Here is an 18,311-nt window from a genome sequence, read left to right as displayed (position 1 = left end):
TCCTGGGAGTATAAGTGACTCACCTGGACCCCACAGCCAGTGAGCATTAGTGCTTATATTCCATCCTCCAAAGCTCTTTCTTCACACCAGACCACACATGTGGCCCAAGGAGGAATATTTACTCTGCACTTTTAGAGTTCTAGAAAATATTGTTTAGTGGTCTGGCATCATCTATATTTACTTGGCTTGACTTGGGATAGAGTATAATCCTAGTCCTCGACGAAAGGATTTTGATGAGTTAACCTTATGGGGTGATGGGATTTATGGGATTATTTCCACCCTTTAAATGATTTGTGAAAAAAAAAAGTGTACTAATCCCTAATTTAGGATTAAGACAGATATACCTATGAGATATGGGTCTATAAAATTCATCATAATTTGAGAAATGCAACAAATAATCACCTCTAAAATATCTTGTTGGTTCAGTTATTTTAGTCCAAAAGCCAGTTGGAGATCTGTTCTGCATCAAGGGCTCCAGCCCTCTTGTGAGAGGGAGCTGTTTTTCATTCAGTTGTAGTCTTGAAGGAAAAACAATGTCAGGGATGGTCTCCTCAGAACCCTAGAGGGTCTGCCTTTTAGGAAGTGTTTGTCCCCTCAGAAATGAGAAACCAGATGAGCTGAGTTTAGGGGTCAGACCAGAGGAAATGGCTGGAAATTAGAGGTCTCCTGGCTAATTCACATGATGCCAAATAACAGTCTTTCTGTTGGGTGTCAGAATCCAGAATGGTGGGAAATTTGTATCTAGGGGATATAAAAGAAAATGAATGAGATAATATATGCAAACAAATGAGTAGAGTGCCTGAAATGTAGTAACAGCCTTCAGTAGATTCATTCTCCAATTTCACCCCTTCTCCATCTCAGGTTTGGCTTTCCCCTGGACCTGTCAGTACAAACCCTGAGAGTTTGATTGAACAATGGCACTGTATGGTCAATGCTACCAGACTCTTTAACATGCCTTGTTTGCCACAATTTCATTGAATGGGAGCAGAATGGCAACCAAACCAAGGCTAACAGACTTTGTCCTAGAATTCCCACACCAAGTAGGAAGCATAAAATAACTTAGAGACCTGACTATAGTTCCTGCAGCTATTAGTCATGATGTGTTAGCAGAACACAGTCTCAGAAAGTTATTTCCTAAATGCCTTCCAAAGCCTTGGTTCTTCATGAAGATAGTTTTGGCCAACTGTAATGGCAGTGAGAAACTCAAGAGTGTCCAGAAGAACAGAATTTATGCTTTAAGTTTAACTTTGTTTTGGATTGAATGTTCCTTAAAAATAAACCTTCACCTGATTCTTATTTTCATTTCAATTCCATGGGCTGGTGATTTGAGTGTCAGGGATAGAGTTCTTAGAATCTGTTTATGTGGTGTGAATACAGAAATGGTCTGATTCTGAGTATTAGGATCATGATCAGAGTTTTGATATAAACTCAAAACCTCACTAAGCCACGTGTTATTTTTTGAAACATAGAAATTGGACTTTGCAAACAACCTAAATCCTTTTGTTTGAGAAACTCTAAATAAGCATTGAGTTTTCTTGCCATGAAGTTTTACACTGTATCTGGAAAGTTTCTTTGAAAAATTCCTCTGTAAACCTAAGGCTGACAAAGAAGTTGGCTAGTTGAAGGGAAAATGATAATTATGTTTTGTGGCAAGGGGGAACAAAAGGAGGGGGAAAAGTAATTACTGTCCACTTAACATTTTATATTAAATTTCTAATGCATAATTTTCAAGATGGGCAAGAGTTTTGGTTTGTTTTAACCAAATATAGTTACAATATTAGATACGTGTTCTAAATCCAGCATGTGAATATCACTTCTTTAAAAGTTTTTTAATTTTTTAAATTGACAAATAAATATACGTATTTATGGTGTACAACATGTTGCTTTGAAATATGTATATATCGTAGAATAGCTAAATGATGCTAATTTACATATGCATTACCTTACATACTTACCATTTTTTGTGGTGAGAGCACTTAAAATCTGCTGTCTTAGAAATTTACAAGTACACAATGTTATTAACTACAGTTACCATGTTGTACAGTAGATATCTTAAACTTATTCCTCCTGTCTAACTGAAATTTTGTACCCTTTCACCAACATTTCCCCAACCCCTCATCTCCCCGCTCCCCACCAGTAACCATTGTTCTACTCTCTGCTTCTGTAGTTCAATTTTTTTAGATTCTGCATATAAGTGAGATCATGCGGTATTTGTCTTTGTGTACCTGGCCAATTTCACTTAACATAACATCCTCTAGTTTCATCCATGTTGTTTCAAATGACAGGATTTCTTTCTTTTTTAAGGCTGAGTAGTATTCTATTGTGTATATGTGCCACTTGAAAAAAAATCCATTCATGTGTAGGTGGACACTTTGGCTGATTCCAAATCTTGACTATTGTGAATAATGCTGCAATGAACATGGGAATGCAGGTATCTCTTTGACATACTGATGTCATTTCTTTGAATATATGCCCATAAGAGGGATTGCTGAATCATATTTTGGTTCTATTTTTAAGTTTTTCAGGGGCTTCCATGCTGTTTTCCATAGTGGCTGTACCAATTTGCAATCCTACCAACAGTCCACAAGTATTCCATTTTCTCCACACCTTTACCAACATTTATCTCTTGTCTTTGTGTTGATAACCATCCTAACAGATGTGAGGTGATCTCTCACTATGGTTTTGATTTGTGTTTCCCTGTTGATTAATGATGTTGAGCATTTTTAAATGTTTCTGTTGGTTATTTGTATTTCTGTATGTCTTCTTTTGAGGAGTGTTTCCAGGTCCTTTGCCCATTTTTAATGGGTTATTTGTTTTCTTGCTATTGAGTTGTTTGAGTTTCTTATATATACTGGATATTAGCCCCTCACTGGATATATAGTTCACAAATATTTTCTCCTTGTCCATGAGCTGCCTTTTCATTTTGTTTTTTCCCTTGCTATGCAGAAGCTTTTTAATTTGATGTAATTCCACCTTTTGTTTGCTTCCTTTTATTGCCTGTGCTTTGGGGGTCATATCTAAAAATATTATTATCAAGCAGCTTTTCCCTTTTGTCTTCTTCAGGATCAATGTCAAAGAGGTTTTCCTTTCTGTTTTCTTCTGGTTTGAGATCTTACGTTTGGATTTTTAATCCATTTTGAGTTGATTTTTGTGTCTAGTATAGGGGTCTAGTTTCATTTTTTGCTATGTGGATATATAGTTTTCCTAACACCACTCATTGAAAAGACTATCAATTTATTAAAGAAAAGTTTTGATTTGTCTTATCCAAACACATTTACAATGTTAGATGTGTGTTAGAAACCAGCATGTGAATGTCACCTCAACAAATTTTAACAACAGAAGGGATGCGAACAGCAAGGGGATGAGGAAATAAACAGAACATAGGATTTAACAATCTATGATATATTAACACATTTATGCCAGAGGTTGCAATTTTTTGCATTTTTGCAAGCAGACCTTGGCAATGACCTTGAGCAGTAGGATATAATAATTCCCATGCTTAACGTTCCAATAATGGAACACTAGGCATAAATGGGTTTAAGGGCACTTGGGGTCACAGATGAAAGCTTAGAAAGGGATTAATTGTGGCCAATGCCTCGCTTTTGCCCATTTTAAAAATTTCAACTAATTCTGATGTTCTTCTAACATTCTGTGATTACAGGATGGTAAGTTTGCGTGGTGGAAGATTAGATTGGGCACCAGGATAATGGCCACAGGGACCTCAGTAGAGCTCCCAGTAACTCAAGGGCACCAGGAATATGTAAGGAGTGGAGAGAGTGCACAAAGAAAAATTTGACCCACTTCATAATTTAAGCTAATGTCAATCCGCCTGGGACTTCAGTCTCATTTCTCAAAACGTGGCCCCAGAACAGCTTGTACCCAAATGCCCTGTGGGTCTGTTAAAAATTTAAGTTCCCAGAAGACGCTCTAAACCAGTGGAATCAGAACACTGGGAATGGGGTCTGAGAAGATGCATTTCAAACAAATAGCCTAGGCAATTCTTAGGTACTCTCGTGATTCAACCTCTGCACCAAAGAGTGGAAAGTATAAGTTAGAAAGGAATTTATAAGCACCATACACAAAAATAGCCACTGCTCAGGCCTCCACATCTCATTTGTGCTGTCACTTCCATGGGAAGCCTGATCACCCCAAATGCCACATTGTATAATCTTTTTTTTTTTTTTTTTTTTTGAGCCCGAGTGTCACTCTGTCTGCTAGGCTGGAGTGCAATGGCATGATCTCGGCCCATTGCAAGCTCTGTCTCCTGGGTTCAAGTGATTCTCCTGCCTCAGCCTCCTGAGTAGCTGGAATTACAGGTGCCTATCACCATGCCTGGCTAATTTTTTGTATTGTTAGTAGAGATGAGGTTTCACCATGTTGGCCAGGCTGGTCTTGAACTCCTGACCTCAAGTGATCCACCTACCTCGGCCTCCCAAAGTGCAGGAATTACAATAGTACTTAACACATTCTTTTGAATTGCTGGCTTTTCTTTCTCTTTAGCCCATGGAATCCAGTGTCATTCATCTCCTCTGCTTAACAAATAGCTTAGTTCATGAAAGCCACCCAATAAATGTTCTTTAAATTAATAAACAACTTCATGTCTTGCTGTTCCAAAATATACTCCTTAACCTGCCTGAATACTTTCACTTCATTTTGCCTATTATTTCATTTGGTATATCTGAGCATTTTAAATAATAAAATCAGTCAGTTATCCAGTAGAGTCAATTAATTCCACTTTCGCTTTCCCAAAGATTGTAGAGCAACTACACACAGAGAATGAGGAAGCAGTGATGGAAGTAATTCTGAAACACAGTTTTTAGAGTTAAATTGTTTCTGGATGCAGGCATACAATAAATGGGTAAGTGCTGTGTGGGGGACACTGAGCACCGAAGAGTTGGAGGGAAAGCCCCAGGGAGTTATGAAAGGGAGTACAGGGGACAGGGAAGAAAAGGAAGATGTAACCTACTTATCTAAAAATTTTACCTAGAAATGAACCTGCACTCGGGGTCATGGTGGGAGAAAACACCCCTCCTCCTTCGACGGCTGTGACCTCCTCATAGTTCCTGAACATAGCGCTCAAGGTCGTCCTAATCCCACTACATGAGTAAGTGAAATAGGCTTTGAGAAACTAGTCTGAGAAGTTGATCACCCTATGAAAAAATGCATGCAAAATACCAGAAAACATTTCAAAACTTTTGGAATCCAACCAACTCAGAAATTGAGCAAAGCCAAGATTAGATTTGTCTTGTAGATCAACTTAGTGAAAGCAGATGTTACTCGTGAAGACAAAGGTCAGGACCCTAGAGACATAACAAGAAATATTTTATGAGAAGGAAACTTGATGTGGATTGAAAGGCAGAAGAAACAAAAAGAAAAAGGCACACGAACATTTTTAAGCAATTGTAACAGAATGACCAAATTTCCTGAACCCCAGACATATGATAAATCATATAACATGAATAGGCCCCCTTCAAATTGGTGGCATGCAACATGGCAAAACCCATCTCTACTAAAAATACAAAAATCAGCTGGGCTTGGTGGTGGGCACCTGTAGTCCCAACTACTCAGGAGGCAGAGACAGGAGAATCGCTTGAACCCAGGAGGCAGAGGTTGCAGTGAGCCAAGATCATGTCACTGCACTTCAGTCTGGGTGACAGAGCAAGACTTTATATCTCAAAAAAAAAAAAAATGGTTGCATGAGCAATATATAGTGATGGTGACTCCAGTTTTGCCAAGATATAAGCAAGATTGAACAGGCAAGAAAATGTGGATATGTTAGTGAAAACAAATCATCAATTCTTTTTTTTTTTTTTTTGTATTTTAAGTTCTGAGGTACATGTGCAGAATGTGGAGGTTTGTTACATAGGTATACATGTGCCATGGCTGCTTGCTGCACCGATCAACCCGTCATCTACATTAGGTATTTCTCCTAATGCTATCCCTCTGCCAGCCCCCCACCCCCGGACAGGCCCCGGTGTGTGATGTTCCCCTCCCTGTGTCCATGTGTTCTCATTGTTCAACTCCCACTTATGAGTGAGAACATGCAGTGTTTGATTTTCTGTTCTGGTGTTAGTTTGCTGAGAATGATGGTTTCCAACTTCATCCATGTCCCCACAAAGGACATGAACTCATCCTTTTTTATGGCTGAATAGTATTCTATGGTGTACGTGTGCCACATTTTCTTTATTCAGTCTATCATTGATGGGCATTTGGGTTGGTTCCAAGTCTTCACTCTTGTGAACAGTGCCGCAGTAAACATACATGTGCATGTGTCTTTATAGTAGAATGACTTATAATCCTCTGGGTATACACCTAGTAATGGGATTGCTGGGTCAAATGGTATTTCTAGTTCTAGATCCTTGAGGAATTGCCACACTGTCTTCCACAATGGTTGAACTAATTTACACACCCACCAACAGTGTAAAACAAAATAACATGTATTTATTAAACATGTGTTTCTATCTGTGTGTGTTACAATTAGGCACATAAAAGATATTTAACAAACATTGTTGAATGGATAACTGACTGAATGAGCAGCTACTATGTGTCAGGTGCTAGAAATAGCCAAAATGTTCTAAAAGACTGTGGGGAATTAGCCTCATGAATTTTTTCTTTCTTTTTTAATAATGGGCCTTACACTAGATTCATGTATCTTGAAATGGCAGGCAATCGCAGCTGCAGACCTCAGTCTATGGTAAACATCAAGCAGTTCAACTTTTTCTTGTCATGATTTTTCCCTGCTTCTTGGGAGCACTTTCAGCAACACTAATGACACTTTGTATAGATCCCATGGTGTTATTCAAGGTTTACAGTGTTGCACTAAATACCATGAGAAATATGTGAGAACAGTGAGAGGTCACTTTTTACTGTCATATGGAATTTACTGGAGACACAAACTGCTTATACAGAGATAATTAGTGACATGAAATTTTAAGCAGATACTTGCAACACCTGAGCTTAGCACAATAGCAACAGGAGCTGGCCATGAAAGTTTTGCAGTAGTACAGTATGTACAGTTAATTGTATGCAGTAACGATTTAATACTTTATGTTTGCTCACATTTCTTTTGACTGTGAATGGTGCATCTGCAGTCTGTATTTGGGTTTGAAAGTTTTGATAAATTTTAACTTTTTATGATAGATTTGTATGTATTTTATCATAATAAATGATAAAATAGATGAGTATCTACCTAGCTTTTTTCTTAATTTTTTTTATATTTCCAGGCCATATGGTTCAACTGCAAGTTTTTAAAAATTGTTGCAAATCTCCAAAAAACGATTCAATATGTTTATTTTTTAAAATTGTGTATAATTAAACTTGCAATTCAAAGGTAGACTTGAACCCTAATTATTCCAATGGATAAATCAGTATAAATATGTAGCTATTTTTTTTAACCTGAGAAGAGATGGGAAGTTGGTTTTGGACAAATCTGAAGCTGTTTCTATGATATTCTATAATATTGATTTGTTTCCTTGATATTTATGTATCTTTCGCAAAAAAAATAAAATATAATAGACAATATATTAAACTGGGAGCCCAGAAACTTTGGTTCTAGGATTGAATTATACGTGAGACATTCAACAAATCACTGTACCTTCTAGGCTTGAGTTCCCTCACTTTGAAAGTGAAAGGATGAAACATTTAGTTTCAGGATACTAAAGACATCTTGATCCCTAAACTGCTTTCTGGAAAAAAGCCAAAAGCAACAAGGAAATTTAGCAATACACACTCCCATCTGTCATTATTAGAAAATCTTCATTAACTTCAACCATAATATATATGAAGAAAGGTTGGCAAGTATAGTGAATTTGGACCAGAGAGACGCAAGAAACTGAAAGAAGATGGTTACTGGAGCTCAAAGGATGACAGTGCAGAGGTCTTTGAAGTAGGTGATACACATCAAGGGGTAAGACACGATAGAACAAGATGGTTGGCCTCAAGGAGCTCCTGAAACCCCACAAGAAACCCCTCCAGTGCAGGGGATGTGATGACAAATGAAGACACATGCAGACAAGCTAACTCTGCAAGAAACTATCTGTTTGGAAGACCAGATGAGAAACTGAATAAGCAGCTTGAGGCTGTCAATCTTTATCCGCCATTGAATGTAAACTCCATGGAGGCAGAAACTTTTTTTCTGATTTATCTATTGCTATATTCTCCAAACCTAGAGCAGTACCTGGCACAAAGTAGGGGCACAATAAATATTTGTATGATAGATGGATGAGTAAAGAAAGATTACAGCTAAACCACACAATCAACATACTTGTGTGTGTGTGTGTGTGTGCGCGCACACGCATGCAAACATGCAAACATTATCACCTCGAGAGAAAAATCTCCTCATTATTGAAAAGGAATTAACATAGGATTTATGCAAAAATAACCCTATTTACATAAAGAAGAAAGGCAACAAAACAAAAATCATAAAAAGGGTTACCACCAAAAATATTTTTATTGCCCTAGAGCAGGTAAAACATGTGACCAAAGTTATCTGTGAGTTCATAAAACTTAATGAATAAGGTGACCTTTCTAGATTAGGACTCCAGAGTGAAGATAAGAAGGCTCAAATATTAAAAAAAGGTAAGGCAATAAAAAATGTTTAAAAAATTATTTGGTAGATCTTGGGATAGAAGTAAAAGAGCAAAATAAAAGCATCAAAGAAATAAAAGCTTTGGGCGGGGCACAGTGACTCACACCTCTAATCCCAGCATTTTGAAAGGTAGAGGCAGGCAGATCACCTGAGGTCGGGAGTCTGAGACCAGCCTGGCCAACACAGTGAAACCCCGTCTCTACTAAAAATACAAAAATTAGCTGGGTGTGGTGGTGGGCACCTATAATCCCAGCTATTTGGGAGGCTGAGGCAGGGGAATCACTTGAACCTGAGAGGTGGAGGTTGCAGTGAGCCGAGATCACGCCACTGCACTCCAGCCTGGGCAACAAGAGTGAAACTCCATCTCAAAAAAAAAAAAAAAAAAAGAAAGACTTTAATGGGAACAGCAATGTTACCCATGTTGAAAATATAAGTGAAGACATTCATGATATCTTGAGAAAGTGGAGCAAAATGAAATAGAAAAGAATAAAGACGAGAGTAGGAAAAAATTGTAGATCGAGAACACAGGGGAAATTGGACAGGTACAACACATTGGATTTTTATTAGAAATTATATGTAAAACATTCAACATTCTTGTTTTTAAAGGCAAAATCAGAAAAAAATGAAGAACAAAAATATCCAAAGTTATATCAAAAACCCTTCTGAAATAAGAGGTTTGAATCTGTAGAATTAAAGGACACACAATATTCTAGCAAACATAAATATCTATTAATTTCCATGCATAATCTAGTAAAGTTAAGGAACTTCAAATAAAAATAAAGAACCCAAGAGTATCTAAAAAAAGTGAGGGCATAAATATCTTATCTGAAAAGCAAAAGAATTAAGCTAGCTTCAAATTTCTCTCCATTCCGTGCTAGGAATAATGAAATCATCAAGTTCTCAGGGTAACAAAGTATGACCCCTAAATTATATACCCAGACACACCAGCCTTGTTTATTCTGTCCATCTGTGCAATAACTTTTTCAAATGTGTAAAATGTAGGGGAAAAAAACCTACATGAGCTTTAAAAAAGCTGTTAGCCAACTAGGTCAACCAAGATATAAATGATGAGCTATGAGCATTAAGTCATTTTAAATTTAAAACTAAGGTTAAAATGACTTCAGGAAATTAGGGTGTACAGAACAAAATAGAAATGTAATAAGTTATCCCTTTATAAAAATAATATAACTAACAAAAATCAGGAGCAAGAGGGAAATGAAAACGGGAGATAATTTAAGTACCAATCTTCTCATTTTTAAATATATTGTTTAAGGCTGATCTGAGACTAAGGCTGATCTAAGATTAAGCACATAACTAACCAAAATGAGTGTAGCAGAAAAGAAAAGCAAGAAGATGGAAGTAACTGGACATATTCTAAAAGCATCATTCAGAGTGAGAAATTAATAGGTATTGTTTAAAGGAAGAGAGACTTTATGATATTACATAAAGTTATATCTTACAAAGTAACAAATTACTAGAGGAACTCAAGTAGATCATAAGCCTTTCATATTATGAAAAATTGACCTTAGAAATCACAGACCAATGGTAAAATATTAAAAACAAAGTGTAATAAACTTATCCTTCCAGGAATGCTGGTTTACATCACATAAACCACTCCTGGTAAGAAAAATTAGCAAAGCAGGATTTAAAAAATTTAATCACAAAATAGTAAAGAATTATGAAACAGAGGAGAAAAAGGGAAATCAGAGAGGTAAATCCTAGGAATGTGATTCAAGGAATAGTTGAGCAGAGGTTTGGCAGCATCATAGGGCTAGACAGTAAGAAAAAATAATCTATCAAGAAGGGATCTCTGATAAACCCCCTACATTGAGTTGGGATCCCAGAGGGCTCCATCTAGTAGTAAGGGGTAGCTGGAAAAAAAACGTGGGACAGAAGTCCAGTTTTCAACCATCTTAGTTCCTCTAATTGGATTACAGTAATATAAGATTGCTAGTTCCCCTAACCAACTGCCATGAGCAAATGGAAATCCTACCAGGAAATACAATTTTAGGCTTCAAATGATTTCAATACTTTTTGTATACAACATCTTGCACAAAATAAAACGTAACCAGACAAATGAGAAGAGAAGATGATGTAATAAAAAATTGAGAGAAACACCAGCAACAGAAATGAATGCACAAGAGGTTCAGAATATGAATAATCAGACATTTTACAATTTTTAATAGAGAAAATTTTTTTAAACCCAAAATGGATTCTTTGAAAAGACTAATAAAATTGATAAACCTTTGGTAAGGTTGATTGAGGAAATAAAGAATCAGAAATAAAAAAGGAGTCTATTATCACAGAGCCTACAGATATTTTTAAATTATATTATTTAAATATATTAACTTTATGTCTCTAAATTTGAAATTTTTAATACAATGGATAAATTTCTATAAAAAAACAATTTACCAAAACTGACACATGAAGAAATAGAAAATATGAATCATTCTGTAACCTTTAAAGGAATTAAAAACCATAACAAAGGCCATCGTGATTTCCCCAGAGTTATTTAACTCCCGTTTCCCATGTAAAATTTACTTCCAAATCTTTGAGAAGGCATTCCTTATTTCAGCAATAGGAATCTTCAGGGTTTTTTTTTAAATTATGAGGACATATTTTCCCTTCCTCATCTTATTTAACTCAGCGTTATAAAACTGTTCTATGATTTACTTTTGAGGATTATATATATTAGTTTCTCATATATTTCATACCCTAGGAGTTTAGATCATATAGCATGATAGTGAAGGGAGAAAGGGAGAAAAGAGGGAGACATGGAAGGGGAGCGAAAAGAGAGCTGTCCTGATTTGGATTGTTACAGTTCCGTATCTGCACCCTCAGCAGTTTATTTATGATGGAGAGAAAATAAGTAAAAATATATGTGACTTGATTTTTAGTTTGAAAATGTGTTAATCAGAAAAAAACCCAAATCAACCTAATTCTTTATGCTTACTTTATGGAAATAAAAATTTTCTGTACTATGTGGTAGAAATGAGTGTGGGCCATTCTGGGAAACTGTTCTTCAGACTACCTGGTGACCTATCAGTTAATCAAAGCATTTGACATTTTTTCTTAAGAAAAGAGGGTGAAATAATAACTTGGCCTTTCTTAAAAAAATATACCCATGGATTCTGCATCCTTGCCAGTTGTCTACTACATAGTTTGTTGAGACTGCCCAACATTGTCCGGAACTTCCAAGCCTCAGCGCTATAAAAATAATTCACTAGAACAGCCTCAAAATAATTTATATTGTGTAATTACTTAACACTGCACTTTGGACTACAGTATGGGATGGATATGCTAGGAATTATGCTGGGTTCAGTGAGAGTTCTGCACAAAGCCTCTTTTGCCATAACTACCAGGCTCTTGATGTTTAAGAAATTGTGTTGATAGGCCCTAGAAACTTAGGACCTACAATTACTGGAGCATATTTATTGCAGCACAGAAGGGAGTTGATGGTGGCTGATACAACATTGGTATAAACAAGGTCACTAATGTTCCAGTATGAACATTCAAGAGCCCTTAGGGAAAACAAAGAAGTCATTTTCACAAAGAACTTTCAATTGCCTGCTCTCTGATACTAAAACAGAATTTTAAAAATGAACCAAGTTCATTTTTTTTTTCTTGTCTCTTGGCTAAAAGACCACAGAAAACTGATCCTTCACTTAATTTCAAGCAAAAATTGTATTGCTTTTGGTGAAATCCATTTTTTACTTCAAGGATTAAGCCTAAGGTTATCACATCAAAATATATTTTCTTTAAAAATCTGAAGTTTGGTCTTGAATTTTAAAGTAAATTCTACTTGAATTATTACATGGGATGAAATATTTGAGTATTAATCCTTTTCTCTCTCTTTCAATGAATTAAGACAAATACAAGCACCTTTTAAAAATCAGGCAGGGAAATAAATGCTAATTAAATTCTCTTACCAGTAGTTTTTCATTTTGTGAAACAAACTTTTCTAAATTTGATAGACTTTACTGACGAGTGTTTTTGATAATGCTGAATGGAATTGAGTATGACCTCCCAGATACAGATGCATTTGGACTTCCCATCCACTTAGTCTTTTTCATTCAAACTGGAAAATCATGCGGTTTCATTTTTTTTTAATTGAGAGGATTGTCAAGAGAAAATATGTATGTGGCTTTATTTTTATTTTAACCAACAAGATTGTCAGTAGGAAATGCATTCTGAATATAGCACACAGGGAGCAAATGTTCCTTTTTGGTCATGACATTTTTTCATTATAATGGCAGTTTGCCAGGGCATATACCATGTTTTAATGCCTTTTACATATAAAATCACAACAAGATAAGACTTTAGACCTCTCTGTAAAAGCTGAGGTATAATGGGAACTAGCATGCTCTGACTGGTTGCCTCAATTAGTAAAACAATCAGGAAATCTCGAGGGTTTCCTTCCACAGATTTGAGTAACCCTTGATGACCTGCATAAACATTAGTTCTTATAAGTCTGTTCACCCTCCTGCACCAGGGGAAGGGGAGATGGAAAGCTGGCCTGTTGGTGACATACACAGCATTATGCTTAGAAAAGTATGGGTTTCTTCCATGCTACCATCCTACTCTTGGCATGAAATCATAGTTTGTGATCCTACAGTCATACATTTGAAGGAACTACACACATAGGAGATAGCGTGACCCTAGGCTCTGACTGGGTATCTTTGTTTATATTTTGATAAAGAAGTATATGGAAAAACTTATTTTTAATTGAACAGTCATTTGAGGCATGGTAAAAATATATATTGTCTAGGAATTATTATTTAATATTTAGAAAAAAATAAGGCTTTAACTTGAAGAAATAAATATATTTTCAGGGTAAATCTCTGTTGTTTCTTATTTAATTATACTTTGGTACTCTAGAACACCATTAGGATGTCTTGTTTCAAATTTTAAAAGTAGGTATTATCCCTGTGATCCTTTGTGTGCAAACTAGCTTAGCAACCTGCCCCCAGGAGAGCCACCACAGAGCCAGTGGATCTAGCCCATGCTCCCTTGCATGAACCAGCCTGGCACTTTGCCCACAGGGAAGCAGCGCCAGAACCAGCAAACTATCCATACAAACTCTAGCAGCCTAGGTCACAGAGGCACTTATAGTTATCACTGACATTGACTACAGAAACTTCAGAGAGACTACACTACTGTCTTCACCCAGAGCCAAAGCCAATGCACTCTACCCAACTGACTCCCTAGGACACATCTTCAGGTGAAAGTCTTCCCCTCTGGAAGCTACTGTATAAAATTGGAAGAGGCAATTCTTCCACCAGATGCACAGATATCAACAGAGGGACACAAGAAACATGATACTGCCAAATAAGCACAGTGATTCTCCAATTACTTAACACAAAGAAATAGAAATTTATGAATCTTAAGGAAACTCAGATACAAGAGAACACAGATCGACATTTCAAATACATTGGGAAAATAATTTATGATCTGTATGAGAAATTGAACGAAGAGATAGATATCATTAAAAAGAACCAAACAAACTTCCACTTGAGCAGCCTGAGACATCCATGGGTGGGGGCATTTTCTCCCTCAACTGCTCCTACCACAGCCTTTCTGAGGTTTTTCCTAGGGAGGCCAAGAGGGTCTTTGAGGAAAACTGCATCCAGACATGCCTTGAAGGAAGGTGTCAAATGCAGGAGTATGGAAAAGAGTTACAATTTGGATATGAAACCATTTTTCTAGCCCACCTTAAAGAAGACTGTTGATACACTAGTCAAAATGGTTCCAATCACCTGCCTTGCAAGACACTTCAGGTTCAAAGAATTTCCTTTGTAAAAACAAGAGATGTGTCACAGTTTTCCATTTAGATCAACAAATTCAAGTTCTTACCATGGAAAATTCAGAGAAGACTGTAGTGGTTCTCCTTGCTTGTGGCTCCTTCAATCCTGTCACCAACATGTACCTCAGGTTGTTTGAACTGGCCAAGGACTGCATGAATTGGACAGGAAGACAGAGAATTGTCAAAGGCATAATCTCTCCTGTTGGTGATGCATACAAGAAGAAGGGACTCATTCCTGCCCATCACCAGGTCATCATGGCAGAACTTGCCACCAAGAATTCCAAATTGGTGGAAGCTGATACACGGAAAAATTTTCAGAAGGAGTGGATAGAGACTGTTAAGATGCTAAGACACTATCAAGATAAACTGGAGGCTGGTGACTGTGATCACCAGCAGAACTCACCTACACTAGAAAGGCTGGATGGAAGAGGAATTCCATGAGCTGAACAAAGACAAGATTCTAGTCAAAAGAAATCCCTAGAGCCAAAAACAAAAGGTGCACCAAAGGTCACGCTGCTGTGTGGGGCAGATTTACTGGAGTCCTTTGGTGTTCCCAATTTCTGGAAGAGTGAAGACATCACCCAAATCATGGCAGACTATGGGCACATATGCATTACTTAAGCTGGAAATGCTCCTCAGAAATTCATCTATGAATCTGATGTGCTATGGAAACACTGGAGCAACATTCATGTGGTGAATGAATGGATTACTAATGATACCTCATCCACAAAAATCCAGAGAGCCCTCAGAAGGGGCCAGAGCATCCACTACTTGGTACTAGATCTTGTCCAAGAATACATCGAAAGCATAATTTGTACAGCTCCAAGAGTGAAGACAGGAATGTTGGGGTCATCCTGGCCACTTTACAGATAAACACTGCAGAAGCTTAGGCATAGAAATTCTACAGCATGATGTTTTGCACTTTCTTTTTAGTGTTTGAAACAATCTGGGTGTTAACAGCTGGGAAAAGAAATTGTGGTCCTGTTGCATAAAGATTAAAAGTTTAGTAAAAATCAGTGGTAAGTTAAAATCAGGGTTTTTTTTTTCTTTTTATCAGAAGTTGCTAAGATGAATGTTTTCCATATGGTCTTTTTCTAAAAAAAAAAAAAAAAAAAAAAGTACAATTCTCTTTATCTTTAAAACAAGAGATTAGCAGCACACAAAAACCAGAAGAATTTTCAATGAAACTAGCTACAAATAAGAAGTCAAAAAGTACAGCCTAGCTCTATCACATAAAAGAAGCAAAGTGTGAAAAGCAAAAGTTCATTTAAAATTCTAACTTAGGTTATGAAGAGAATTGACATTTTATGCATGCCTGTTGTGGGAAATCTGCAGCTAGGGTAGACGAAGGAAGGAATTCTTACAGTGGTGATCTTCTAAAATGCACCATTGATAAATCATCTCCAGTTATGCAAAATAAAGGTTGTGCATATGCCTGGCAGAAACATCGTACCAATAGTTAGTTCTCTGTGGCACACATCACAATTGCTGACTAAAGTTTGGCAAGACCTATCTGCCTGGAGCTTCATCTTTAGAAGTAGGGAGTGAAGTCCAAGCTGTCATATGTTTAGAAAGGTATGCAAGTTTTCTGATGCCCACCAGAGGCAGAGAGCTGCTGCTTTATACTTTATACACAGTCACTTTTCCTTGTTATAGGTCATGCTCTAGCCTTGGTCATCCACCCTCCCTTTATCTTCAGGAACAACTTCAGAGTTGACATCATGCTACCTTGAATTGAGACAATCTCAGAGAATGAGAAGCCTATTCAAGGATTTTATGTCTGAATGCTCTTAGCCTTTATTGATAGCTTAATCAGAAGATCTAAGTGGGGTGCAGTGGCGCACGCTCTGTAGTCCCATCTACTTGAGAGGCTGGAGCAGAAGGATTGCTTGAGCCCAGGGGTTTGACACCAGCCTGGGCAAAATAGTGAGAACTCATTTTTAAAAACTCTGAAGTTTCCGAAGGGCCCTGCTGTTTCTGTTCCAGCCAACTGTGAATCTGCCATTTGTGAATTTAAGCAGAAAAAGGGTCTGTTTTCTCATATTTTTTTTCTTCTTGTCCTTTTGTATGAAGTTTAACCAAAAGTATTCTTGAATAATTAGTCACAGCTTCATGTTAAAGATACATGCTTGTTACATGGTTTTCCCCTGATTAAAATCTTGTGGAAGTTTTACCAATTGCTAAAGCAGAAAGACCAGAAATAGCTTCTTATAGAATCGTTTTGGGGTTTGTGAAAATTGTCCTATGATAGAAACAGGACTAAAGTTAAATTTCTAATGAAAATATAATAATTTGCCTTTTTGCAATTTCTATTTCATTCCTACACCACCCCAGATGAAGGGTTTGTAACTCCAGAAGAAAAAAATACTTAGATATGTGCAATTGTATAGTCAGATCTGAATCTACAGTTTAAAAAATAAAAATGTTAAATAAAGTTAAGTAAATATATGTGCTTCAGCTCCCAACTTACTCTTACTAAAGCCTTTGGGCTAATTCTCAAAAACAGGGAGGGTGAAAATCCTGACACCTAGCAGCTTTCAGGATCCATCTGCCAAGTGAATGAAAGTTTGGAATCTCAAATCCTACAGATAAGAGTTATTTTTCTCCTCCTTAGCTTCTTGGAGTTTAAGAGTTGAAGCAGCCCTGAAAAGTAATGATTGAGCAAGAAGAAGCTATAAGAATTGAACTTTGATTTCTTCTGGGAAACAATACATAGTTTATCTGAAGTGTTGTGTAAACTGCAGAAAGGTTCCAATGCTAGAAAATTCCCTCATACTGTCATGCCTTGCCGCTTAGAAGTGCCCATGCCCTGCTCAGCTGTGACTCTACTGACCTCAGGACCTCACTGGACAAGGCATGTGGTAACCCTTGCAGGAGACCTGATAATGGTGAAATGATTCTATTGTTATATTATTTATGGAGCAACAACTTTGTGCAGAGAACGAGCTGCTTGGCTTTTTCTTCCAATGCTGAGGTTGCTGCTGATGCTGCCATGTAATAGCATACTTTTGGGTGTCCTCAAGGATAGAACTTCCCCTTTGAATAATGGAAATTAGAACAATGAACTTCACAGGGGAATAAATATTAATGACTGATGTGAAGAAAATATGCCATTGTTTATTCCCTACCACATCATTTCCATAATTGGCTGTTGTACTGTGAATTTAGAGGAAATGTGTAATGCTTGTGTTTTGTTTTGCTTGTTTGTTTGATGCTGAGGGTTTTATGTGTTGTACACTTTACCCCTTACATTGCATAATTTGAATGCAGCAAACAAACTGGCAATAAAAGCCATTTATTGGCATCTTCATTCAGATGAATGGAGAGGCTTTGTGGTAGTGTCAAAAAAAAAAATAAAAATAATAAAAATAAAAAGAACCAAACAGAAATTTTGGAGCGAAAAATTTAACTAATAAAATGAAGAAATACAATTCAGAGCTTCAATAGCAGACTAAATTAAGCAGAAGACAAAAATTTGTGAACTTAAAGACAGGCCTTTTCAAATAACCTAGTCAGAGATCAAAAAGAAAAAAGAATAAAAAGAACAGCCAAAGCCAGCTGGACTTCTGGGACACCAACTAAGCAACAAATATTTGCATTATGGGATTTCCATAGGACAAAAGATGAAGAGAGACACAGAAAGGTTACTTAAAAAAAAAACAGTTAAAAACTTCCCAAGTCTTTGGAGAGATATGTACATCCAGCTCCACGAAGCACAAAGGATCCCAAACAGATTCAACCCAAAAGAGATTCTCTCCAAAGCACATCATAATCAAATCATCAAAAGTTAAAGACAGAATTCCAAAAGCAGCGAGAGAAGAGAATCAAGTTACATATAAGGGAATCCCCACTAGACTATCAGCAGATTTCTCAACAAAAACCGTGCAGGCCAAGAGAGAACCAGATAATAAATTCAAAGTG

At 36.8% G+C, this 18,311-nt stretch overlaps 1 protein-coding gene and 1 pseudogene across 3 annotated transcripts in view; both read left to right on the top strand.

Annotated features, from left to right (window-relative positions):
* TSHR (thyroid stimulating hormone receptor) overlaps nt 1-18,311 on the top strand; it is a 172,256-nt gene that overhangs the window by 54,010 nt on the left and 99,935 nt on the right. The window lies entirely within an intron of this gene.
* LOC100579687 lies at nt 14,442-15,280 on the top strand (annotated as a pseudogene).

This window comes from Nomascus leucogenys, chromosome 22a (genome assembly GCF_006542625.1).
Source record: "Nomascus leucogenys isolate Asia chromosome 22a, Asia_NLE_v1, whole genome shotgun sequence".
NCBI classification, from domain to species: domain Eukaryota; kingdom Metazoa; phylum Chordata; class Mammalia; order Primates; family Hylobatidae; genus Nomascus; species Nomascus leucogenys.
This window is presented reverse-complemented; position numbering and strand designations above follow the sequence as displayed.